This window comes from Herpailurus yagouaroundi, unplaced genomic scaffold (assembly GCF_014898765.1).
Source record: "Herpailurus yagouaroundi ecotype Mexico unplaced genomic scaffold, PumYag 163, whole genome shotgun sequence".
Classification (NCBI taxonomy): domain Eukaryota; kingdom Metazoa; phylum Chordata; class Mammalia; order Carnivora; family Felidae; genus Herpailurus; species Herpailurus yagouaroundi.
The window spans coordinates 59,784,571-59,794,974 of record NW_024412404.1 but is presented as its reverse complement, the minus strand read 5'-3'; positions in this window follow the sequence as shown (position 1 = coordinate 59,794,974).

Here is a 10,404-nt window from a genome sequence, read left to right as displayed (position 1 = left end):
CCATCCCTCTCCGCGCGCGCCCCGCCGGCTCCGCGGCTCTCGCGTCCTGCGCTCTCCCTGCTCGCTCTCCCTTTCTTCTCTCCCCTCCGCCGGCTCTCTCCCTCCCGCCCTCTCCTCCTCTCTCCTGGCGGCGCTTCTCTTCCCTCTCTCCCACTGCTGTTCTCTCCGTCTGTCTCTCCCACCCCCAATTTTCTCCTCCCCTCTCGTTCTTCCCCCTCCTCTGCTCTCCCTCTCTGGAACCTGGCTGCCTCTATCACAGAAATCCCCGCTGATGCGCACACACTCTCACACGCCGCGCCGCCGAGGGAACCGGCCCTGAAGGCTCCGGTGCGGGGTGATTGGCTCCTCCTCGTGGCTCCCCCCCCCCCCCCGCCCCTCCAGCCCTCCGGCGTGTGTGTGTGTGTGTGTGTGTGTGTGTGTGTGTCGAAGACAGGCTGAGTCAAGGAAGTCTGTCTGAGAAAAGGGACGGATGCCTGGGCACCTTCACGCCTCAGTGCCACCTGCCCCGGCCTGGGCACCGGCCCAGCCAGACCTTGACGTGGAGGTCCCACCCGCCTGCGCCGGCTGAGCTTCCCAGGGCTGAGGCCCTCCCTCTCCAGGCTGTGCTGGGGGGACTCGGTGGGGTAGGCTCCTTTGCTGGGGACGGAAGGAACCCGTGTTCGTCTGTCCTGCATGACCAAGGGCCCAGCTCCAGGGCAGCTGCTAAACTCCTGGGGGCGCTCGGTTTGCCGGCCTCTTTCTATCACCTTGCGGCCAGAGCTTCTCAAGTCTGCTGCAGGGAAGCTGAGACTCACTGTGACATCCTCTGGGCGTCCCCTCAGCCAGGATGAGCACTTTATTTGACCCTGAGCGCTCACAACTGGGCCGGCCTGTCTGTCCACAGCCAGCCTCAGCAGAGCCACGGTGTGGCTCAGCATTCCCGGCCTGAGTTCCAGCTGCTGCCGTCTGTCAACCACACACCGTCTGCCCTGGGTCTGGTGAGACAGCAAGCTCCAGTTTGCGAAGGACCTGGACAGCACAACGTGCCAGAGCTCTTCAGAGAAAGGGGAGGATGGTGGGTGGCGTGGTATGGTGGCAGCCTCGGGGACTCTGGGCGCGCAGGGGTCTAAGCCCAGCCTCAGGAAAGTGCACAGAGATGATAGCCCTTGTCTCCTTTTACCAAGACCCTGTGGGGAAGGTGTGGGGGTCAGGGCTTCCTTCCCCCACCCTGAGAGCCTGCTTGAACACTTACCGACACACCACTGCCGTCCTAGGACACTGGGCAAGTCACAGAAGCCGGCTGAGCCTCAGTTTCCTTCTTTACCTTTCAGAGCTCTGGTGAGCAGTAACCACGCACGATGTGTGCAGAGCTTGGCCTTCCAGAGGGAGAAACGGAACCAAATGCCAGCAGCCCCCTCATCGCTTGGCCCCCTCGCGTGGCCCACCGAATCCAGAGTTGGATACGTGTGTTCATTACATACTTGGTGTGTGACATCAGAGTGAGCGGTTCACCTGTGCAGCTCCCCTGCTCCCAAAGACTGTCCCCGTAAATAGCCCATGGCGTGAGACAGGTGCCCATGTACTGCTGTAGAGTAAATGAACCAAGGAATATGTCTGGGGGCACCATTGGGTCCACGATTCTCACACTTTGGTGTTTATCAGACTCACCTGCTAAACTTGGGGTGCTGGTTATAGATTGATATCCCTGGGTCATGCTCGGGGTTTCCAAATCAGCGGGTCTGGGGCTCTGCAGTGTTAGCGGGCTCCTTAAGTAACTCCGGTGAGGGTGGTCTATGAGTATGCTTAGGGGCACGTTCTCTGAGGACTGGGCCAGCGGGCCAGCTGGATGTCTGCACATCCTTTGGGCACATCCTCCAACAAAGGCCTGATATTCTGGCCTGGAGGTGCCCGCTGAAGGGTCGTCAGTATGTGCAGGAAGCACAATGTCAGGTGTTTGCTAATACCCTCATAGCACGTTGGCATTTACAGAACACATCTGTACATTATCACACTGTATTTCATCCCTGCAACAGTGACAAGAAAAGGACACTGAAGCTAAAAGAAGTGAGAGAGTTGGTAAGGACAGAAGCCAGTACCATTAGCTTCATAGATTTGCTCCTTCTGCATACTCCAAAAGTTTCTCAGTCACCTTCTTAAGGAGGTGTCCTTGGTCTGGAACTTGAAAGAAGTTAACATTCAAATGATGTCAGTGACCAGGTAACCCGGTCTAAGAGCAATAAGTCAGTGAACGTGCACATATATGCACACACATGTGCACACACGCACACACACACATCATTTTGAAGATCATTTGCTTTCTGAATTCTTAAAGGCAACATTGAAAGGTGAAAATGCCAGAAAGATACTCTGAATATTTTAACTCTATTTCCTGAAGAACAGAGTTGATTTTCTTCTGGATGTGAACAATATTTCCTGCTTCTAGTGGGGCTAAGGGAGGGCTAACCTCCACAGTGACCAAGTCCCCAGCCCCCGTGGCTTCATCCAGGCTGGACCTCACCAGACACAGGTCGTGACATAGCCCCAGACACCAACAGTATGGTCATAGTCACCAAGGAAGGGAGAGGCCTGTCCCTCTCCAGGCCTGGATGCTGGATCCCCCTTGCCTCTTGTGAGGGGACTCAGCATCTGGCACAACTGATCAGGGGACATGAGGTGTCAGGGCTTGGAGTATGTCCTCTGGGGGCCACACTGTAGCCAGGTTTGTGTGTCTGCATGCTTCTCTGAGCTGGACAGAAGTGACGGGATGTTTGTGACAACATTAACGTGAGCCATTAAATAGTGTAACTGGGCCCGGAGGACGTGCTCAAAAACAGAACTGAGTCTCATCCCTTTAGATGGTTGAATACAGTTCTACGTAGAGGCAAACACATGCACACGTGGTTGGGAATTGTTGCCAAAACCGTTCAACATAAATATCATGATTTCATCTCAACTAGTGAAGGAGCCAAGACCCAGAAAGACCCACAATTTGTTCAAGGTCGCTCCAGGTAGGCATCAATAGATAGGGCGGAATGAATTAAGATGGTAGAGCCATGAGTAGAATCCTTATCTATCGGACATTAAAACTCATGTTCTTTTCACTGGGACACTATATTTATCACACACAATTTGTCGCACAGGTGACACGCACATACAATACACATATTCACAACGAGAGGTGGTCCTTTCCATAGCTATCTTTAAGAAGATGTGAAAGATTTATATAAGCTGCACAGAACCTGGAACATCACCAACGCCCTGAGAGGGGTCTCGCTGAAGCGCCATAGCCACAGACAGGACGTCCCTTCAGGGAATTGGAGGATTCTGGATTTTTGCAAGCAGAGGAGGGCCTAGGAGCTGGGGGGAGGGAGGCCCATTAGCAAATGCCTAGAGGCCAACGTCTGGCGCGTGTTTGTGGTTCTGAAGAGAAGGTGGGACAGAAAGAAAGGGGGTGGCAAGTCCTAACTGCCAGGCTGAGGACAGAAAGGTCAGTCCCTTTCAGATGATGACTTCTAGGACCTGGAGCATCCAGCCATCCTGGATATACATCTCTGCCAGCTCTCCACCAGCTGAGCCCACCAGCAGGTCTCCATTTTCAAAGCACTTACACGCTGCTAATTCCAGCCTCTCTGCTGCTGACCTCTGCCCACTCCCAGAGCGGGTACTACCTCTGCGGTGGTACCTCTCCTGGAAGGATGTTTATGCATACCCCATGGCCCAGCCTCCAAGCTGGGCAAGCAGAAGCAACCGAACCAAGTTTTCCAACAACACCATCAGGCCTCTGGCTTACTTGCCTATTAGTAGGAAAGAAAGGAATTGGCTGTCTGGACAGAGTTTTTGCCACTCATGAGTCTCCATGGGTGTCCCAGGCCCCACAGGCCAGGTATAAAAGGATGTGGGACCAGCAGAGAGAAGAGGAAGGCTGCTGCCTGGCAGTCTTAGCTGGTGATCTCCAAGGAGAGATGAGTTGACCTCTGTCTGAGGGGACTCATGATATAAAACATGTATCAGAGGTTGGCGATGATCCAGACCCTCTGCCTACCTAATCTCATTTGATCTTCACAGCGACCCTGTATGAGAGGCTATAGTTCCTGCCATAATACAGATGAGGAAATCGAGGTTTAAAAAGTTGAGCAGTGTGCCCAAGGCGTCAGTTAATGAGGGAAGGGAAGTAGGCCCTTTGTATGTAATCACTGCGATTCTGTTCTGCTGCCCAGATTTGGTCTCTTCCAATGATGTTCATCAACCATCCCTCCCATTCTTCCCTCCTCTACCTTTCCTTCCCAAGCTGGACCCTTGGGGTGAATGTCAGCTGGGTGGCGTAGAAAGTCAGTGTGTGAAACAAGTAAACTTGAGAGCTCCTTGTGGGTCAGGAGCTCTGCTGAGCACTCTATGTTCATTTCCCAACCTAACAGCTCATAGGACAGAAATAATCGTCATCCCACTTGTGCATGAGATGACACAGTCTTGCAGCTAAGTAGCTTACCCGAGGTCTCCCAGATAGCCACAGTAGATCTGAGATTGCAGCGCCAATCCCCGCCCCCACCCCAGCCCAGGGCTCTGCTATCTACATCACAGTTGCCCCCACACCTGGGGAGATAGAAGGAGCCATAGTCCAGCTAGCTAGTCTGCCCAGCCAAAGTATGGAGCCTTTCCTCTCCTCTGAACTCACTGTGCCTACACAGCCAGCCTGTGAGGTTTGCACTTTGCCTTGAAAATCCATGAAACCTGCCCATGGCAGCAGCAACTTCTTTGTTTGCAACCCATACTGGCTCCAGGAGGACAGAAGTGTGTGATTGATCTTCCCGAGTGTTAGACTGTGAGGCATTGAACCGGTCCATGAACAATGGCTTCTTGGAGTTTGGACTGACTTCTAAGGATGTCTGGCTTCTGTTCATTTCCTGTCTCTGAGCTGCAGTGGAGCAGTGGAGCTTGTCTTATATCCCCAGGACTAGAATATTCAGCAAGAGCTATTTCTCCCAGTTTCTTGTCCCACTTCTGTCCTTACTCCCCCACAATTGCTGACTGGAGGTTTACCAGGGGTCCTGAGCGGTTGGAAGGCTCTGGGCTCTTGCCCAGCATTGAGTTCTGGACCAATCAGCACTGAGACAGTGGACAGCTCCTCTCCTGCTGTCTGATCCCTTTCAAGAAACACTGGCGGTGGAAACCCAGAGCTGGCCTCCTGGTGCTGTGTCTTTTGAGTTCCAATACCAGGTCTTTAAAACAAGACGGATTCAACTACCATTTGTTGAGCAGAGCAGATTCTAGGCTATTTTCTTCCACTTAGTAGACTCAGAAACCGAGGCTATGGCCACACATTTAGTGAGAGGCAACATTTCAGTCTGTTGGATTCCAAAGCTCATGCTTTTAATCACTGAACTATACTGCTCTATCATTTTGGAAGGTGGTCTGTTTGGAAACCATGTCTTCCACTTTCTCTGCCCATGCAGCTCCTGTAACATATACAACCCTGAACACATACCAGACTGCTCCCTGTCCTACGTGTGGCCTGATTTGATCTGACTCCACCAGGTTTCCTGAGGGCTGTTCCCATGACCTGTACCTCTGTGGGTATGTTCCCTGTGGCCTGAAAGGGAGACATCCTTTACTGGTGATTCTGAAGGTCTTCCAGGATTGTGCCTACCCCAAGTCTGGGGCCACAGTTGCATGATACCCTCAGCAAACCATGGCAGGAAACCCTGGTCTAAGTACCACTTTCCAGTAATTCCCAGTGGGAATGAGCCCATCTCTCTGATGGGAAAGAGACCTTGGGCTGACCAGATCATACAGCAGAGAGTACCTTGCACTGGAAGACAGGAGTTCAGGATTCTAGTCTAGTCACTGCCCTAACTGACCATATGCCTTTGGGCAGTTCTTTCCCCTCCTGTGGCTCAGACTCCCCATCTGTGAAATGGAGTGGGTGGATGAGGCAATCTCACTTGTGAATTTAGGCTGCTTGAAGATGCCACACCAGGGATTTAATAAGGGGAGAAGGAGCAGGGAAGGGGGTGCAGAGACAGGCATCGTGAGGCTTTCCTTCCCCACCTGGCTGGAATTCAATCTCTTCCCCTGCAGTGGCATCAGAAGCCCATGCACCACTTTAGTTTAAGAGGTCTGTGTGGGCGGGTGTGGGGAGGAAGATTCACTCCCCTCTGACTGTGCACTGGTCAGAACAATCACGGGGCTCATCTCTCTGCCCTCACCACACCTAAGGGGACTGTGTATGCATATCAGGTGCTGTTCTGTATATGGTTCAGGAAGAGAGCCTCCCTGTGAGTGGGACAAAGGCTGTGTGTCTGTGTTGGTGGGGATAGCGGGGAGGGGGGTGAGACAGAGAGAGAGGGAAGGAGGGAGAGAAGGAGAGAGAGGGAGTTGGAGAGAGAGAGAGAATGAGTCAGACTGGCTAAAGATGTGAAAATAATCTTTTCTTATGGTTTGAGAACAAGGGAAACTGAGGCAGGCATAAATCTCTTCTTAAATGACTCAACTCTTTTGGGGGCTTAGCAAGATTTAGAAATCAGGAAAACCATCATTTATTTTGCGTGGTTACTGAAGGGCACTTCATGGAAAACCAAACCATTTGCTCCTGGTGGAGAAATAAGGAAGGGGATGTTACAGAAAGGAGTGTGCCTCTCTCACACCCAAGGCTGATCATACCCTCTCAATTACCACTTGTTAGCACCAGAAGTCACTCTCCCAACCAGATGTCATAGCTTTGGCACTTAGGGATCCTACCAAAAGGTGTCATACTGGCCTGGCCAACCCAGATGGGAGTGGAAGGCTTTGCCCCCTCTTCAGCCTCCTGCATTGGTGAGGCAGCTCTGTAGCCAAGCAGATTGCTGGAGTCATTCTGCTCATGTGCTGTGACTCTGATTTTGGAAGCTTCTTTGTTCCTGTGTAGATTCTTTTTTTTTTTTTTTTTCTGACCAAGATTTTATCTACATAGTGAAAGATACAAATCATACTACTGATGAGTTCTGATAAATGCATCATCCATGAAACCCACACACTAAATTCAGAATGTTTCTATTGCCCTAGAAAGTTCCTTCATGCCCCTTTCCAATCCTCCCCTGGCCCCAGCCAACTCCTGCCCTGCTTTCTATCATAATAGATTAATTTTTCAAAGAGTTAGAACTTCGTCTGCATGAAACCATATGTGTGTGCTCTTTTATATCAATCTTCTTGTCTTATTTTGTCTCATTTCATTCAGTATACTATTTTTTAGGTTGACCCATGCTGTCGTGTATTTAAGTAGTTCATTCCTTTCTGTTGTTGGGTAGAAATGGATTATATGAATGTATAACAGTTTGTCTAGACATGGTCCTATTAATGGGCATTTGTTTTATATACAATTGGGGGAATATTCTCAATAAAACTACTATGGACATTCCTGTACTAGTTTTGGGGGGGGGGTCTGTTGCTTTTTTTTTAGTATACATATGTTTTAGTTCTCTTTAGTAAATACCTACATTTATATTTAACTTTTATGAGAAAGTGCCAAACAGTTTGGCAAAGTGTCTGTACAATTTTGCAGTGCAACAACCAACATTAAAATAGGCTGTTTGTCTTTTTCTTATTGAGTCGTAGGAGTTCTAAAATCTATTTTGGATATAAGACACTTATTAGACTTATCTGTTGCAGTGACTCTCCTCATCTGCAGGTTGTCTATTCCTTTTCATAATGGTGTCCTTTGATGACATAAAAATTTTAGAATTTGTTTGCCAATTTTTTTTAAACATGCTGGACTTTGATGGGGATGGCAGTGAAACCAAAGATTAGTTTGGGAAGGATGTCACCTTCTGTATTTTCTCCTTCATAATGTTAATCTAGTGAAAAAAATTAACTTTCTAACGATAAACCACCTCTGTATTCCCAGTTGGCCTTTCTTTTTCCTAAGATTTCAAAGTTTTTTGCATCTATGTTTTTGAGGAATATTAGCCAACGGTTTTATTTGCCTCTGCTGGCTTTGTCTGGTTTTGATATCAGGGTTGTGCTTCCCCATGGAAAGTCTTGTGAAATGCTCCCTTTATAAAAAGCTGTCATACTGTTTTTCAAAGTGGTTATGATATTTTTACATTGTCATCTAAAATATATGAGAGCTCGAGTTTCCCTGCATGCTTCTGAGCCCTGGGTATGGTTGGTTTCAAAAAGTATCCAATCTAGTAGTGTATACAGAGGCATCTCACTGTGGTTTTAATTTGCATTTCTACATTGAGTAATTTTATTGACCATCTTTTCATTCCTGATTTACCTTTGGTAAAGTGTGTGTTCAGATTTCACTCTTTTTAAATTGGATGTTTTGTCTTCGGATTGTTGAGTTTTGAGACTATTTTGTAAATTCCACATACAAGTCCCTTGCTAGATATGTGACTTACAAGTATTTTCTCAGGACCTGTGGCTTGTCTTTTAGCAATGTATTTCACAGAGCAAACATATTTAACTTTGATAAAGTACAATTTCTCATTTTTTTTCTTTTATGGATAGTACATTTGTTGTTCTAAGAAGTCTTTGTCTAATCGCGAGTCACAGAGATTTTTCTCACATGTTGTAAAGTTGTAAACTTTTTTTCATGTTTATTTATTTATTTTGAGAGAGAGAGAGAAAATGAGCAGGGTGGGGCAGAGAGAGAGGGAGAGAGAGAATCCCAAGCATGCTTCGCTGTGTGAGTGCAGAGTCTGACATGGGGCTCAAACTCATGAACCGTGAGATCATGACCTGAGCCAAAGTCAGATACTTAACTGACTGAGCCACCCAGTCAGTTTGATTTTCTTATGAGGTGTGAGGGATAAGTCAAGATCCATTCTTTTGCATATGTATACCCAATTGCCCAAGCACCCACATGTTCAGAACACCATCCTTTCTTCGTTGAATTGTCTTTGCGATTCAATATATTTTCATTGATTTGTGGGTCTTATTTTGGATGCCCTATTTTATTTCACTGATACACGTACGCTTTCACTAATATCACATCTCAATTCCTATCATAAGTCTTACAATCATATTCAGATTTGATTGGGAGTGTGTTGAATCTGTAGAACATTCAAGAAGAATAAATATCTTATCAACATGGAGGTTTCTAATCCATAAACACAATATATCTCTCTACTTAGATTTTCTCTGATTTCCTTCATTAATGCTATCGAGTTTCCAGATACAGGTCCTGAAAATATTTTGTTATATTTATACCTAAATTCATTTATGCGTGAGTTCATATTTTGACGCTATTTAAGTTATGCCACGTTGCTATGTTAATTTCATATTGTTCCTTGCTTTTAGATGGATAGGCTAGATAGGTAGATAGGTGGATAAATAGATGGATGATAGAATTGATTTTGTATGTTGACTTTGAGAACTTCCTAAGTTCCTTTATGGTTTCCAGAAGATTTTCTGCAGATTCCATGGGATTTCCTCCTATGTAAGCACTCTTACCGTCCATAACATGGATTCCTTTTATTTCTTTTTGGTTGTCATATCTCACTGGTTTGGAGTGAGCACACTCACCTTGTTCCCAGTCTGAGGTGGAAACATTTAGTCTTTCACCATCCATTGTGTTTACCTGTAAGTGATTTGTAGATGCCCTATCTCAGGCTAAGAGGGTTCCTTTATGTTTCTAATTTACCAGTGGTATGGATCATGAATGGATGTTGAATTTTGTCAAGTCTTATCTTGCATCTATGGAGATGATCATATATTTTTTTTCTTTTAATCTCAATATAGTGAATTACATCGATTTTAAATGTTGAATCAGCCTTACTTTACTAGGGAAAAATATTTGGTCTTGATATGCTATTCCTCATATATTGCTGAATTCCTTTTGCTTGTGTTTTGTGGGGGATTTTTACATCTATGTTCATGAAGGACATTAGTCTACTTTTTTTCCCTTGTAATATCTTTGCCCAGTTTTGATATCAGGGTAATACTAGCCTCAGAAAAATCAGTTGTGGGGACACCTGGGTGGCTCCGTCAGTTGAGCGGCTGACTCTTGATTTCGGCTCAGGTTATGATCTCATAGTTCCTGAGATCCAGCTCCGTGTCAGGCTCTGTGCTGACCTCTTGGAGCCTGCTTGGCATTCTTTCTCCCTCTGTCTGCCCTTACCCCACTCACACACATGCACCTTCTCTCTCTCTCTCAAAATAAATAAACACTAAAAACAGGAAAATCAGTTGGGAAGTGCTCCTTCTCTTCTAATTTCTGAAAGATATTGCATAGACTTAGTATTACTTATTTGTTTTTTTTGTTGGAAGGTTTTAAAGTGTGGATTCAATTTATTTAATAGAAGATGTTTCAGGTGCTTTGCAGATATCATTTCACGAGCCCCTCCCAGTGATCCATGAGAATGTTGGAGAGAGGCAGCCTAGATGGGAGAGGCAGTAGGGAAGAATGCAGCAAGGTTAGAGTCTTCCTAGAACTTGTGGTTGGGAAAT